The 16,976-nt window shown below is 39.4% G+C and overlaps 1 protein-coding gene across 9 annotated transcripts in view; it reads left to right on the forward strand.

The window, feature by feature from the left end:
• Positions 1 to 16,976, forward strand: part of GRID2 (glutamate ionotropic receptor delta type subunit 2) — a 554,341-nt gene that overhangs the window by 85,923 nt on the left and 451,442 nt on the right. The gene's annotated exons all lie outside the window — the stretch shown is intronic.

Below are 16,976 nucleotides of genomic sequence, written 5' to 3' on the forward strand. Positions count from 1 at the left end.
GCTTATTTTGTGTTTGGCAGGTAGCAGGTGTTTGCTTAACTCTTGTCTGAATTATACTTTAGTGGGAAAGACACATGCCACAACAGCACAGTTAACTGGAAAATAAAGGCCTTTTTACTCCTTTAATAAAGTGCATGAGAACACACTGAAGCGCTATGAATTCTTTCATGCTGTAATTTGCTGTTGGCAAATCTCCTTTATCAGTGGGTGAACTGCCCTGAAATGCTGTGGGTTGGGTCACTTCTGGATGAGAAGTGCAGATTTTTGGCTGCACTCTTCCTTTTTTTTAGGGTTATTTCATACTTTGAGAGAGCAGCTGAAATCCTACATGGTTAGGTATCGTGAATGGGATGCTTAGTTTATTGTAAGTGAATGAAGAGAACTTGGTCTTTTGGAAAACTGTAGGAGAAGGTAGCCCTAAGTTTTGTGTGGCTGAAGAACAGCAAAATCAGTTTGTGTATTGTTTTGAGTTGATTATACAGAACCAGTATAAGCAACTGAAAGAAAAGGAGAGATCTTCAGCCACACTTCCCGGTTTGTTATAATTAAAAAAAAATCCCAGGAGGGTTTCATAGATCTTGTTAAGTCCCTCAAAATTAGACCATGATCAGGCCTGAATAACTGACATCCAGTTGTGTTTCATTTTATATTTAGATAAAAATAAACCATAAACAATGTATCCCGGGGGATCATGTGTGTTGTAGTTTAAGATACTTGAGTATATAGATAACACAACAGTAGACTAATTGTGTCTGACTGTACTTTAATTTTTTATGCTGTTGAAACAGCAATGGAAGATTATGTAATCGGGTAAAATTACCTTCTCTTATGCTTGTGAAAAACCGCATTCTTCTATGTGTCACAGCTTGTCCTGTCTTGGACATAACTATGTGGTTTGGTCTAATGAAAGCAGCAACGTGAAAACATTCACCATTTTTCTGTATTGGCGCTGGCTACCGTTGAATGTCTGATTACTTGTGTCTTTCTTTTTTCACTTTTAACTCTGATTCCTCTTTTAACCTTGTGCCATAACATTAATTTCCAATGTATTTCTTCCCTTGTGCCTTCATAACAGGTATTTATAAGCACTGGTCAAAAGTACTGCTTTGAAGGGATGCTGACAATTGAAAATCTCGTCATTTTCAAAAAGATCAATTTCACGGTGATTTTGGAAGCTGCATCTGATTCTGGGTCACCCTGCCAGTTTTGTTGTGTTCTTATAAATGCAATTTCCTGTGTTTTATCTCCCTGGCTTTGTTGTTTAAAGTAGTAATAACCAATGAAAATGAAAGGTGACGTCCCGACTATAAATGAGGTGTGACGGTTACTGTTTAAGGAACTGTATGTGTAGTTCATAAAGTTAATGCAAGGATTTAAAAAACCTTATTTTTTTTCCCCTCATCATTATTTTTATACACACTTTAATATGGCGTGTTTGTAACACTGATAAAGCGACACTTCTTCAAATGAACATCAACCTTTTTAACTGCAGAAAATCCATTCATCACAGTGTGCTTGTAAAGGAGTAACCGTGACCAAAGGTTAATGCATCTCCAAACTGTAATAATGTTCCTTGGACTGGTCATCTGAAAAGGGAGAACTGTTGCTCCCTTTGTCTGGAAACGTGAACCTTTACTTCTTGGGCTCCAAGGCGATACCGGGAATTTAAACTCGGCAGTTTCAGAACCGCAGAGTGTCCTTGGGATCAACTGACTGGAGAACGTGTGCTGTGTCAGTTCAGGTCGTTCTTGTTCACCTTAACGCAGAAGCCTTGCAAGTCTGGGGTCTGATTGTGTTCTGTACAAAGGGAAAATAGCTTTGCAGTGAGGGGAGGAAGGTATTTCCAACGTGGAGGTATCACAGTCTGAGTCATTAGGGGCTTGGTGAAGCACAGTCAGCAGCAGGTTGGCTTTCATTGGAGACAAAAAAATCACAGTTTTCTATAGAAACTGGCCAATTGCAAGATGTTTCAGTTTCGATAAGAAACTAATGAAAACCACGTAGAAGCCAGGCAGGGTTCCAACAGAAAGCTTCTTATTGGAGAGGAGGTACCACCAGAAACTCTCCTAGTTTCCTGCTAATTCTTTTTCTGCGTGCTTGGCAACTGCAGAGGAGTTCTTTTCTGTCACCATTCAAATCTACTCCTGGTCCACCTCCTTCACCTGTGCGTTCCTCTAACCACGACCCCTTTTCTGGAGCTGGTGGGTGTCTGCTTTTCATTGCCTTGACCGCTCTTCTGAGTGGAGAAACCTAGATTTTCAGCTCTTTGAAACCCTCCATGTCCTGCTGATTCAGAGCACAAATCTTGCAACGATGCAAAAATGATAGAATTAAAAACCCCCAAACAATCTGGCAGTATGGAGGTATTCCCCAGAATGTGTCTTTGAAGGCTTAGGGCAATCAAAGCACCAGTGAGCGAGTTCTGCTGTGGAACAGAAATCCTCCTCTTGTAGCTCCTCAGCTTTGGCTGGAAGCAGAGCGAAGGTGAATCAAAGCAAGAAGAGTGAAACATGAGTATAAATCAAATGAAAGCGATGAAAAGTCTGTAATTCGGCCCTTAGTGGAAGACAGCTGTGTAAAAGGAGAAAGTTTCTATAAAGTGCACTCTTCAAGGAATCTTTCACAATGTTTTGATCTTGACTTTGCTGAGTGTGCCAGCCCAAAGGAGCCTTTGCCAATGGAACTGTTTACTGTGCAGAATTGATCTGGGAGGTAAGAGGTAAGGAGTACCCAGAAAATCACACAGAAAAGGTGCATGGAGCACACCCCGAACGGCTTCTAAAGACACTACTTGCGTACAAGAATCTGCCTCGCTGTAGAAATCGAGTAATGATTTTACTAAGACCATTGCATGAGGCTCCCGTTGTCCTTTCTCATTAGTAAATCCAGTTCTGAGTCCGTGTTCACACCTCTCAGGCATGGGCCAGAGCAAGGGAAGTGTTTCAGGTTTCAAGTATTGAGGAATTTCAGGAAACAGCCACAAAAACATTTGCAGGTGAGAGGGCATTTTGTAAGGAAAAATACAATGGGAGTCCAGACAGTGTGGTGCTGTGCTCCAGAGGTTGTTTGCTATCTAAATGAGCTAAATTGAATAGTAGAAGCCTTATACTTGTCTGAATATTTCATTTGTAGGCTGACTGACTTGCTGTTAATTTCCATCAGTGTTAGCATGTTATCAGTAGGCCAGAAGACTCTAGGTTCTTGATTGCAAAGGTTAATATTACTAGGCTTTCAATAGTTAGCAGTTATTGAGTTAGAGAGGAATCTAAAAGCTTGTCTTCGAAGGCAAGTTCACGTTTGTGAGGTTAATGGTACCTGGGCTTTATATATATATATATATATATATATATATATATATATATATATACGCATATATGTGATTTATTTCAAGAAAATAATTCATTCCCAAAAGAGGGGGAGGTGAAATTCAACCAATGCAGAACGTCTGAGCCAATGACATAAATTCTGTCTATGTTATGCCCCAAGAGGAAATAAAGATGTGAAGTTTTAATCTCTTCCATCTGCTGGGAGGTGGTAAAGATGCATCTTGTTACTTTGACTTGTGGATAGCGGAGAATGCAACTTTTCATAAACTTAGGTTCAAAAATTCCCACTTGGAATCAGTGTTTGTAAGGCCAGAATGCTGCCTTTCAGTAAAATCAGAAATGTCATGAGCTCGTTTGTAATGACAGCAACAGAATGTTGTCAGGAGTCTGAAAGCTTTTCGGGAGGTTATGAAATTGTGCCTGATGGGCAGGCTCGAGCAGTCGCTGAGCGCTTGGGGCAGTTTTGTCATCAGCTGCTTGCTGCGCTGTTCCTTCCCCTGTGAACTCCGTTAATGGCTGAGACACGGAGTAAAATTGCGTTGACCCATCTGCCCCATTCAGTGCCCGGTGAAGCTAATGGATGTCTTTATACAAGCATAAGTTGCTATTTAGATTCCAGGTGTTCTTCATTGCGTATTGTAATTAGCACCATTGTTCTTAGAAAATAATGACACCTCTGAAATGACAGCAATTTTTACTGTTGCACTTGGACTGTTTGATTTCAGTCTTGTAGCTTTTCTGTTTAAATGAAATAAAGCCAGACTAAGTCTAATGATGTAAAAGGTTATTTTGAAGTCTTTCTAGAATGAGTTAAAAAGTTATTAAGCCTTCATATAAAAATCTTTACAACTTGTTGTTAATACCCAACACTGGAATCATGGAGCTAACCTGTAACATCCGATTGACTGTACTGCAGGATATCATAAGCCTTTGGAGAAATACTATTTATACTTTCAAAAAATAGGGCCCGAGTATAAATGATGACCTGTCCTGCTCTTATTTCCATGATAATTCAGTTATGTTGATTTAAATCTAACGTAGGCTTCTGAATTGAATTGATTTATAAAGATAGTTTTCTCTTAATGCTTGTGCTCCTCTCTTGCAAGCTCTGTTACTTCTCCACCGTACGTACTTGTGTTTGGGCTGCAGGAAAGTGGACGTAGAAGGAGCACAGCAATTAGGTTTTGTCTTGGAAAATAAATAGATACGCAACTCTAAGTTAATACTACAGCTGGAAACCAGGGAAACTGAAGTTACAATTTATTTTAAATAGCTTTGTTTGAAGGAGTCACTTGGAATGTGTAGCTGAGAGTAAAAGTTTGGGATGGAAAATAGAAAACATATAGAAATTATTAGACTTTGGTTACCTTTTTCTATTTCATTTTTAGGTATTGTATTTATATTCTAAAGGTGCAGGATATGATTTATTTATAGGTGTGATTGAAAAATGAGTTCCTGAGAGAGACTGTGAGGGAATGCAGAAGCTTAACAGGTGAAGTCAGGGATAGATGGGAGATGGAGCAGAGAAAACAACTGGAGATAAGGCTGAAAGGGAAAGAGAAGAGGGGAGAAGACAGGGTACAAAAAAGAATCCGAGTGTTAGTGAACAGAGCACTGAAACCCAAGACTAAAGAAGAAATTAATGAGACTTTTGAGCAGAACCCGTGTTGGATTGTCGGAGGCTGAGGTCACGTAACAAGTTTCTTTCAGGGACATTTCCCACGGGATGAAAACTGAATTATTTGGTAATCAACCTATTACCCAGCTAGGAAGTTCAAGTTGAAGCGTGTGGGTGTGAAAAATTGCCAAGGGGAATCTGTTCTTTTGTTTCCAAACTCTGCAGATGCTGCACCCCAGAAATTTCAAAATATTGTTCTCAATAATCCCTTAATATCCATGGAGTTTTTGCTTTTTTGTTGTGATGTGGTGAGTTGTTTGTTTTTGAAAGTCATTTGCGGTGGGTCACGGTCAGTGCAGAACACACCCTCTAGACTCATAATACCATTCAAAACATTTATCAGAGAACTCAACCTTGGCAAGGCAGTTCATTTTTCCCTTTTCATTCATAAATCTGTAGAGTTCCAGGTAAGATGGGACAACAACAATTTTGCAGATCTTTGGTGCTTCAATGGCATCATCAGAAGCAGCCTGACGTTGGGAAGCAGTAGTAAAGTTTTACAATCTCTCAATGCATTAGATGTCGATCAGGGATAACCTGGTAAGTAGTGTAACCCTGAGTATCTCCTTCCCTCCCTCCTCCTGGCAGCAGCTATGCTGGTTTTTCACCTTCTGGATGTCACTTTTAGGATATCATGCAGCTTAGAAAATATTATTTTTTGCAGGTGCCCGTGCTTTTCTGAAACAGATATCTGGGTTTTTTTTTTTATGCCATTCTGTCTAACATAATTTATTTTTCATTTGATTTCCTATCGTTGCAATAACCCAGGGGTCCTTAGAAACATGCCTTCTCCTTCCCGAAGGCTGAGGGTTAAAAAGAGTAATGCGATGCAGTCTGTGCGATTGATAAAGAACAGATATCACAATCTTTCCTATTGTGTCTAGCAGGGTGACTTTCTGCCATCCATCGCTTTGACAGCCTCTCCCTGTAGGTTGTGATTTCCGTCTTCCTTCAAATGTGTGTAGGCCAGAACCCTGGCAACTTTATCTTTCTATTATCTTCTGATTTCATTCATAATGGCTGTGGTATAAGCATCTCTTTAGGCAGTTCCTTTACTTGGCCACGGGGAAGGCAAGAGATGGCATTCCCTGCACTGACACATGTGTTGCTTCCCCTAAGGGAAACCTGAGAGGAACCAGTTTGCAGCGTGTGTGCATTTTATTATTGTTCTTTAAGCTCAAGGCTAGTTGCCAGTTTAATCTGTTTTGAAAATGAAACAAACCCAAAGCCGCCTCTGGCTTGTCATTGACTTTTAAGGTCTTGCAAGTCCCTGTCCTTGCTTCGGAAGTTTGTAGCTTAAATTCCAACTTGCGTGTCCTGTGTTAAGGTTTCTAACTCTTTCTGCCCGCAAATACAGAGCTGGCTGAGGGATAGGTCAATTGTCTTTAAAAGGGCGTGACTAAGTTTTGGGAGACTGCTCTCTTCAGAACCGAGTAGTTTTAAAGCAGTAATAGATGCATACCCATGTGCGTACATCTATACGTGTAGGGCAGCACACATATATGCGTTGGAGAGATGTGTCCCCCCAGCCAGCGTCGTCTTTTGAAACTCTGTCCTTGGGGCGAGGAGGGAACACACTGAATTTCCCCAAGAGATTGGGTTAGTTTCCAAAGGGGAAAAACACCTCCTGCTTCCCAACGGGTTATTTTGAGAGTCCTTTCAAAAATAATTTATAAAAAGTGCGTGTGTTTCTTTAAAAGCGTGGCTCCAGCAGGCGCAGAACGGTTCACAGCATATTCATCTCGAATCCGACGGGATGGGTGTTACTTGCCAACAAAAGATGGTCATGGGGGAGGCAGGGGGAGAAACAGAACAAGCGTTGACAGTGGATGTGACCCACACAGCCCAAAACAATAGGATGCACGTTTAGCATGACTGGCTCGATTCATCCCCCTGGCAGCACTTGGCGCGTCTGCCTCTCAAAGGCAGCGGAGCTGCAGGAACCGGCTCTTCCTCACACAATGTATGGGGAGAAACGTCTTCAGCCCCAAAAACATGGTCCTCGTGGGTTCTTTGACTAGCGAGCCGCTTTAAAAGATCCGCTGGCTTAATAGTAAAGATGCTAAAGAATAATACGCATGCATGAGAAAGGCTGATTATATAAATCAGCCTAATGAATGTTGACTGGGTGAGCGCAGTATTTGAGCCTGCTGAAAGAGGTCGGAAAAACACACTGTGCACCCTGTAAATGCCGTCTTTGTGGTTCGGCTTTCCTCAACTCTGATGCATTGAGTCCTGGCTGTTCTTGAAGAATGTGTTTACCTTGCAGATGACATGCACCCCAAGCCACATTTGCCTTTAAGTGCAGCTTCACGACACTATTTAATCACCCGCTGTACCTTTTAATTTGGGAAGAGCCGTGCTTGAAAATTACATGTAAAAAGTGAGCCTCCAATTACACTGTACTTGTAGTAATTCAGTGCAGTATTTCACTTGCTCAATAGCGTTCTGTTGCAAAACAACTGTAGCCTTTAACCCCACTGCAAATACATGGGATGGCATGAAAAGCTAGAAAGTCTTTTTCAGTAACTTGCTTATAATTTCTGCCTCTTTTTCAAAATCTCATCTGCAGCTCCCAGAGCTGCTCTTTTCACACTTCCTCCTGTTCGTAGGATTTGCAATTAAAAAACCAAATCAATATATAACGAAAATATATTTGGATATATAAACTTGATAGTGTCACTTAAACTGCTGGATGTATGAGGATTCCTGATGAAAGCTTTCAGTCTGTATCTTCTGGTGATTTGTTGCTCTCTGGAGTAAAAGCTAAGCTCTTAGCATTGATTTTGCATGGTTGATAAAAACCTTTCCAGGACTGAGTCTCGGGTGTTTGGTGAGAATCTGGATTTTGGGTGGTTTTGTTTTAAAGATGGTGATATATGCTGAAGCTGTGCGGTAATATCGTGCAGCCCTGCTTGCGTTGATAATCCATTGAAGAACGTGGGCCAAGTGTCAGGTTCTTCCTGAAAACCCACAGGGTTTCTCGGGAAATGTGTCACAAATAATCTCTCTGAAAATTAGTTCTGGTTTCTCAAAGAAGCTCTTGATTCTATCCCTACCAAGAGAGTTTCAGAATATGAACAATGTGAAGAAGGGTCGGGCTTTCTGCGGTGATTATCACGATTGCTTTTCTGCTTGCTGCTTCAAAAATCTCCTTTACGGTCTCTTTTTATTGAAATAGTAATATTTTTTATAAATACAGATGCTATATGCAGTATCTGAGGGCAACATAGTACTTGCACGTTTTGCAGTAAAGCCACAACACACTTTATTCCACTCCCATTTACTTTCAGAAGATGATACCAAGATTTTGGTAGTTTCTGTAAACTAAATATGGGGTTTGATAGCGAAAAGGCTGCAAAAAGAAGTTCAAGAGACACCGGCAGATATTTTCAAAAGCATATTTAGATATTACTTAAACAAGTGTAGATCGGAATTGACTCTTCAGATGTTTTTGGTAACGTGGGCTACAAAGTAAAGATGCTGTTGATGAAAGGCGCAAGGAGAGCTGTTTACTGCTCAATTCCTAGAAAAAATAATCTTTTATGGGAGTATATTAGAAAATATTTCTCCTTTTAGTGATTGTGCCTGTTCAATCACTCTTAATCATGATTTGATGATCTCATTGTACAATAAATTTTCGGATCTCTTCGTGTGAATTGAGATATCGCTTTTGTTCCAGGAGCTCTTTCTAACTCTTCTGCATATTTCTGAGAGTAGAGTAACCTAATAGAAAAAGAACAAGTGCAATAAGGCAGATAATATGCAAATCTATATTTATACTATGAGAAATGGGCTTCTATAGTCATATGGAAAGAGCAAGTGGGAAGATTTTAGTTGTGGAAATTTAGGTGAAAATTAGAAGGTTTTATAACGACTCAGTAGCAAAAGTGTTTACTTAAAGGAAGCAGGAATGGCCCTGCAAGTTGGTGATTTGTGTGTTGTGTGGTTTTGGGTTGGTTTGTTTCTTTTTTGTTTGTTTCCCCGCCCCCCAGATTTGCTGCTTTTAAACTTTTGGGTCTTTATTCTTTGTGGTTATAACCATCTCTGAAACACAAAGCCTGAGACACGGGCTCGTATATAATGGACAATATATGCTGACAGTGAAGAATCGTGAAGGAATAGTCTTTGTCAGCTTTGTCATTCTTACGTGTTTTAGTGTAGAGCCTATAAACCCAAAATTACTTCTACCTGACCAATATTGATTACACTTCTAGAAGGCTCTGCCTTCCCTTTGACAAGGCAATATGCAATTTTTCTTTGGGGAAACATGTTCCTTTTATTCGAAATTGAAAACACGGCACCATACCGGTTATGAGGAAGATGTTCAACCTATCCCAGCCAAAACCAGGACAGCTTGTATATGCGGTTTCATTCTTTATTCAAAGTTTCCATGAATTCATATTGCAGAGTGGCTTATTGCAAACTATATATAAAACAATGTGACCTTTTAGAGTGATGTTTTTATTTATATACCCTGAACAGATCGGAAAGGGAACTTCTCTGCCACTTTATATAAAGAAGTATTGAGGGATTTTTGGAAATAATTACAGAAGGAAAGCATGGTCAATCATTCATCTTCAAGCCTGAGCAGTGTTTTTCTCCCTAGTTTTCTGCACATACATGTTCAGACACAGAGAAATAAGAAGAAATGGAAACTAAAAGCTTCTGAAAGTAGTCCAGCGGACTATGAAACACAGTGGAAAATGGGGGAATCTTGCGATTTTCTCTTGTGTACTAGAATGTTATCCAAGAACCTGTCAAAAGGACTCAAGAGCTCTGCTCGTTGTAACTCTGTCTCAGGTTTTTAGACTATATGCCATGAAAATGTCCAGGCCACCATCACAGCGTCTCGGTACAAAGGATGTATTTACAGCACCGGTGAAGAAGTTCTGCTGTCCACAAACCAATTGCAAGTTTGTTGACGCAAAGCCCATGAAAGTCAGGGAGGGATGGGAAGAGGAACATGGGAAGATTCCACAGGGTAATGACTCACCCAGCAGAGCTCGGTGTTCTTGTCCCTTCTTCAGTGCCTGGTGTACAATTTATGTCACGCTTCAAGGAGTCGTGTTTTGGCATTCGAAGACCAAAGAGGAAAGGAATGTTATCTGTCTTGGGGGCTGGGGGGAGAGAAAGAGAGAGAAAAGTGGAAATGCACGAATGGTGCATAAGATACTTTGTGAGGCTTATTTTTCTTCAACCTGTAAAAGGAACCATCAGGAGATGTTTCAGTAGGAGAAATCAATGCTGGAAGGGTAATACTAAAAGATAATCCTCTGCAATCCAAGAATCGGGGAAATACTTTTTGCTTGCCCTGTCAATCCAGTGAATCCAATGAATAATATTTTGTTTTTCTCTGGATTATTAGCTATTTTTGAGCTGCCTTTTTACATTTTGCTCATGAGACTGTGGACTGCACCTGCAATTTGATTTAGAGCCGCCTATCTGAATACAGACTTGTAATGCACTGTATATGGAACACAGGATATGGATAAAGAGATCTCGATGTGAATACTTGCTGTAGTTTTATTTCTTCATTAACTATTCCTCTTCATTAAGGGCCGTTTTAACGTAACTCTCAAAACCTGAGCAGGATAGTTTGTATCTTCCTTAGGAATTTTACCGTACAATAAACTTCACTTTGTTAAAACCAGTAGTGATTGTACAGTGCTGATCTAACATGGGAAATCATTACTTCAGTTAAGAAATACCCGCTTTTAGAAATGAGAGATTTGGAGTCACACTCACAGCTGCAATCTAAGTCCTGAAAATGCCTTTTTCGTTACTGTTAAATATAGAATGTTTATGTCTTCTTTTGCTTGAAAATAGGCCAGCAAGAGAAAAAAAATAGATATAAATCTAAAAACCCCAGTTGTGTTTGGGGAATCCTTGTAGCAGTGCTTAATTTTGCAGGATTTTTACCAACCTTTGGTAAGAAAATCAAGGACCCAGAGTTATGGGCATAAGAAGCATTTATTAGGTAAATTTATGGCGTAGTCTTGTGGAGTAATATGGCAAATTAATTCAACATTCTCCCAGATAGAAAGTGCCATATTATACTCAAGCTATTCTGTATTAAATGGTAATAATACAGTAATAATTAATTAAAATGATGCAGTAATAATTAAGTGACACAGTAATAATAAGATTCAAAGCCTGTAGACAAATTGTAAAGCTTTATGTCTGCTCATGTGATGGGCCTGCAGGCAAAGTAAATTGCGAGATAAGTTTACTCATGTTATCCGAAAGCATAAAATGACTTTATTAAGGCAGAAGTAACTGGAAAATGGAGCTGAATGTATCCACTGAAGTATTTAAGTGCAGTGGAGGGTAGAATGTGGATTCTAGTATGTAACATGTGTCCTTCTGCTTTGTAAAAGAAGTTCCCATTTTCCTTTGATGTTGGTATTTGTGATGTACAGTGATTGCTGGGGTTGCTTTCTCCACGTTGCAGAGGGTTATAAGACATGACCTTTTTTAATTAGTGAGCTGAGAGAGTTGCAAAGACTAAAAGCAACTACAAGAAGAATAATGTGAAGGTTTTACTTCTCAAGTGGGTTTCCCTGTGCGTTCATCACTTGGGGACTTACCAGACGTGACAGAAAATAAAATGCACGTTGTTTCCAGGTACCAATTTGCCGAGTCACAACCAAATCTTGATCTGTTAGCAGCATGTTGGTAACAGAGCTATTTTAGGTTGTATTAGTGCTTTGATATGATAAGTGGGGGTTTTGTTTATTCTTTTTTATCGCTTTTGTAAATGCATAAGGACTTTGTCTCAAAATGATGTGGTGGCTACAACTGGCTGCTGGCAAAGTGCTTTTTCTCACTTTGGTTGGCTACTTACAAATGTGAATTGATCAGTAGAGACCACGCAGTAATAACAATTTTTATCCCTCCACATATATCACTTCTGGATTTTTTTTGTAAATGATTTTTCGGTCTCTACATTCTTTATAATTTTAAATTTTTTCTTTCGCTATTTTGCAGTTTCCCTTTTTTTTTCTAATTTCAAAAAGATGTTAAAATTTTAAGAAACCAAACCCACCAACTTCCCCATGTAAACCTCTGCAAACCAAAAAAACCCCAAACCTCTTTCCCTATGCAACTTTCAGATCAAGTGTGATCCATAATAATAGCATACTTACTGTTATTTTAATATCAGTGTTCCAAGATTATATGTGTTAAGTGATAGTAATAAAGATAGGAGCTTTGAATAATCAGGTTTTTATTAGATTCTTCTAATTTTGACAGGCAACTGATTACTGAATGTCTGAGCAAGTCGCTGCACATCTGCTTAATATTCCTTCATGTCTAAAATGGGGCTGTGATTATTCACTTGCATATGGCTTTGTGTAAGTGATTCTTGACTTAAAAGCAATGCAAGGTTTCATTTAAAAAACCAAAGTTCGAGCTAGTTTCTCAAAAATATTTGTGAACTTGGAGTAATTTGAGTTTGTAGCCACTTTGGGCCTGGAGATGGAGGTTGACCTTGAGCTTAATTGATTTCTTCTAGGATTATTTCTTTAGATGGTAGAGCAATAGGTTCGAAGCCATGGATTTGTAAGTAGCCTGTTGTATAGTGTTGTGGTAGGAAGTTTTTTATGAATGTGGAAAAGAGGAAGAGAGGTTGGGATTGAAGGAGGTGTCTGGCACGTGATGGTTTATGGAAATAGCTCAGCTGCCGCCTCACTCTCACCTTTTCATTTTACCTTCTAAGAGCATCAAAATAATAGAAGTCAATGGAAGGAACAGCTGTTGTGCATTCCTCACCCAGTTTCTAGCTTAAAATCAGGAATTATGACTTGATTTTTTTTAAAACAGAATTTTTACAGACACATACTGTACCATGGAACGGCTCTTTAGCAGAATTTGACTACATGTAACTGACTTGCAGTGCGGCTTTGGGAAATGTCAATTCATGGGCATTTCATATGACGGCGTTGTGTTTTTCAAAGACCTTTATGTTGCCGGAGAACTGTCGGGTTATTAAAAACAAAGCGCCAAGTCAAATTGCGGTAGAGAATCGGAGGAATTTAAAGCAGGCCATTTAGGTTGTATTTGATGTGTTTCACGTAGAACGAGGTTCAGCTTTGGCTCTTCTCCACCACCTCTTTTGCCTTTTCCCAAATAGAAACATCGTTACTAGAATTTATTGGTTGAATTTTTTAAATAAAAGTTTAACTTGGCTTATCTGTTAGTTTTATTCTGAGAGTCTGGGTTTTTTGTACATGTGTAAATTATGACTTGTGAAAGTCGATATTATTCTCTTTAGTGTAAGAATATAGAAAGAAGATATGGCACTGTCTTCTATTAAAAAAAGGCAAGGAATTTAATTATTTGACATCTATGAACATGAAGTCACTTTGAGCCCACAGGCCTGGATATTTGGAGAGCACATTTTTGAGCAGCATGGGTTGTCCTTTTACCAAAATTACCAAAAAGTTTACAGTTAAGGGGAGTAATACTAGTTCAGCAAAATCTGTACCGAGAAAGAAATAAGAAACACGTCATTTGGAAGGGGAGATTTCTTAGGGACTTCTGTGTGTATTTTTTGTGATGGCTTCCAGATGTGTTTACCCTCTGTGTGACAGGAGAGTGAAAGAGGTGACACATGTTAATTTGCAACTGGGATGGAAATTGCACTCTACGGGACAGTCCTGCCTTGGCAAGAAAATGGGCCAGGTGACAATGCGACTGGTTTGGTTGGTTTCTTCCATTGCCGTTCAGAGGGTGCGTTTGTGTGTAATTCGATGAACGTTTCTCCTTCAGCAGGAGAAAACAAACAAAAACCAACCAACCAAACTGACAAAATAAACCAACCTTGCTCTAAAGAATAGAAAAGCTGTTTAAGAAAAAGCTTAATTTCAGAGTCAGCCTTGGCATTTTTAGACACAACACCGTTTTTTCACTGCTGCTTTCCTCCTTGTTACTTAATTCTTGACCGTGGTGTTCATGTGGGATCGGTTAGATGTTTAAAATTGATGTGTTTCACAGGTATCTCTCTTTACTTCTCTGTGATACCCAGAGGAGCTGTGGATGCCCCATCGCTGGAAATGTTCATGGTCAGGTCATCCAGGGCTTGAGTAACGTGGTCTAGTGGCCGGTGTCCCTGCCCATGGCAGGGCTTGGACTGGGTGATCTTGAAAAATCCCTTCCAAGGAAAGGAAAAAGTAGAAAAATACCATCCAGAAAAATCTCACGCTGCAATCTTTGCACTTTTCTGTCTATGTGGGCATAGGTTTGTGTATTAATAATGTCTCTAGCATCTTGGGCATCGCATTCTCCATGAAGTTGGGGTGCTAGTGGACTAAAGTGCTGCAGCTGCTCCGTGTCTTAAAGCAATAGTATGGCAGGGTCGTCCCTCCATCCCTACCGAGCAGTCTGCATCATTTGACTAATTAAAGTGTTAGTTTGTGCATAGAGGTAGAGCAGTGAGTGTTAGAGAGGAAGCCATTAAGCAATGACAAATACTTAGGGGGTTTTTAGGCTGTTGTCAACCTTGTTGATGTTGCTTTGCGAGGTGTTCTTGCATTCACAAGCAGGGGCTAATAAAAATAACAAAGCAGTGTATCAAATCAGTCTTGGTTAGGGTTCTAAACCAACATATGAGCAAGCTCCGTACGCTGTAAGATTTTATTTTTAATCTTTTCTTCAAGAATGCAGATACTATTTGGCAAATTGATGATCATCACACTAACTTTCTGTATGGGATATTAATAATGCGGCAATAGTATCTACCAAACCAGATGCTTTTCACAGCGAGACCCCAACTTGATAGTTAAGGATATGATAGAAACATGAAAAACCTCTCGTTATTATCAGCTCATTTGTTGCATAATGAATGTGAAGATATTATCACTGTAGTTAATCACCACATCAAGTTGATAGTGGAACAGCGAACAGAAGATATCTTAATTCTTACCCTGTGAAAGATACGTTGTGTATAAAAAATGGATTGTTTATGTGATGATAATATTGTGTCCTGCTGCATTTCCAGAACTCGGTAGCAGTCTCCAATGCCACAGCTGGTTTTTATACTGTATTTTTCAATTAGGGGGAACAAATTCTTTGTGGCTCTGCAATTTCTGCAATCAGTTGTCTAGAAGAAATGCAAGATGTATGTCAATTGTTATTCCTTTGATATAGTAGTCTTTATGCTCATTTTCTACTGAAGGATCACTTAAGTTAATGAGAATGTAGAGCAATTGAGAAGGGACGTGATTTACCAGATTTTATATAAATGCCTTTTAAAGATGCTTTTGATTATAAATTGCATACAAAAAGAAAAAGGCACCTGAATAAATGCATGTTTTTAGTAGCACCCCAGTGTTTTGCCTTTCTCTCTTCTGTACTCTCTAGCCAACAATAATCCCCCCAAAAGGGACTGGCAAATGACAACTGGTTTTTTGGTAAAGAGATTAACGGGACTCTGCAAATGATTTTGATCAATTGTCCCATTTTTTTGTGTTAAATATAAGTGTAAAATGGTTTAGAACTCGTGAATAATTAGAAGTGTCTGTCAGGATGGGCTTATAATATATCACTAGCAATGGGAAAGGGTTCATGCTTGTGCATACATGCCTGATGGGCAGTGTAAATAAGTAGGAGATCATGTTCTTTCCAAATGCTCTTTCCGTAATTCTCAATGGCATTGTGCAATTAAACAGGAAAAGCTTCTAATATATGTAGTAGTACTGCAAACCGTGAGAGCGGTAAGTCTCAGAATTTCTTGAGAGCTCCACAGGTCTCCAGCAACTGTTGTGGCCAAATGAATTGATCCCAGACTCCCTCTAGACATATTCAAATCAAATCTTGCAAAAACAATAGATTCCATACCCTTCAGGCTGGTGTTTCAGCTTTCCTACAAAAATCCTGTATTGATTTATAATTATGAAGGTTGACATGCAATACCTGAAGCATTGGCACTATTCTGTGAGTTTTATGATTCTGTGTAAATCTATTAAAAAAAAAAGCTCATGAGTCTTTATTCTCGTTGTCAACCTGTCAAGCCACCTTAACACTTCTAAAACTGTTTAGTATACTCTAGAGAGAAAACAGAACAACCAACACCAAAACAAAAGAAGAAAATATGTCATATAGTGGAATACTCTTTAGTCAAATAATTTAAAACAAATAACAGACTTAAGAAACAAGTAGAGCTGCATTGGTTGTTCTGCTGTGAGACTGGGACACTAAAAACCAACCATGCTTCAGCAGAAGAATGAAGAGACTTTTCTGTGTTTGGATAACTGCACTTTTCTTACTTTGACTGTATTTGAACCAGACTTTGCCTCGAGCAGTTGGCCAGATTGAAAAACCTGTACATTTCTTCATTCACCTCTTTGTTCCAAATATTTAAACTCAGAAAACAAAAAAGCAACAAAGAGAAGGACTGGTTGTATTGTTTGCATGATGTTCCAGCCGTACAGCTGCACTGGGAGGAGGTGGTTGATCACTTTGAAAAGGAACTTTAAAACGGACCATGTATATTTTTGGTGTAGCTCCCACAGCGAGAAGAGAGGCACCTTCTGCAGTGCTTGGAGTGAAGTGGTGCCACATGAAGTGGAAGGGTCAGCACAGAGTCTCATTTTCATGTGTCACCTGGGAGAGATGATTCATATGCTTGAAGTCAGGTTCCTGCGTACAAAGCATTTACTGAACTTGGGTGTGAATGGGGAAACGCAATGGAAAACTCTTTATTCTCCAATCCAGCTCTTTCATCTTTGACTTAATTGTTGTGTCCAACCACAAGGGTAGCTCATGGCGTGGCCTGAAAATATATCAACCCTTCTCTGTCAGACTTAGACCTTTATGAAAGTCTATTAAAAAAAAATACAGTAGGCCAGATGCTTCTTTTGGCTTGAACATTCTCGTATCAGTAGTAATCCAGAAATTCCACTGCAGATCCTCTGGTCTTACATGTGGTGCTTAAAGCGGACCTTCCATAGGTCTGTGTAGATTTGGTGTTG

This window comes from Patagioenas fasciata, chromosome 4 (assembly GCF_037038585.1).
Source record: "Patagioenas fasciata isolate bPatFas1 chromosome 4, bPatFas1.hap1, whole genome shotgun sequence".
Classification (NCBI taxonomy): Eukaryota; Metazoa; Chordata; class Aves; order Columbiformes; family Columbidae; genus Patagioenas; species Patagioenas fasciata.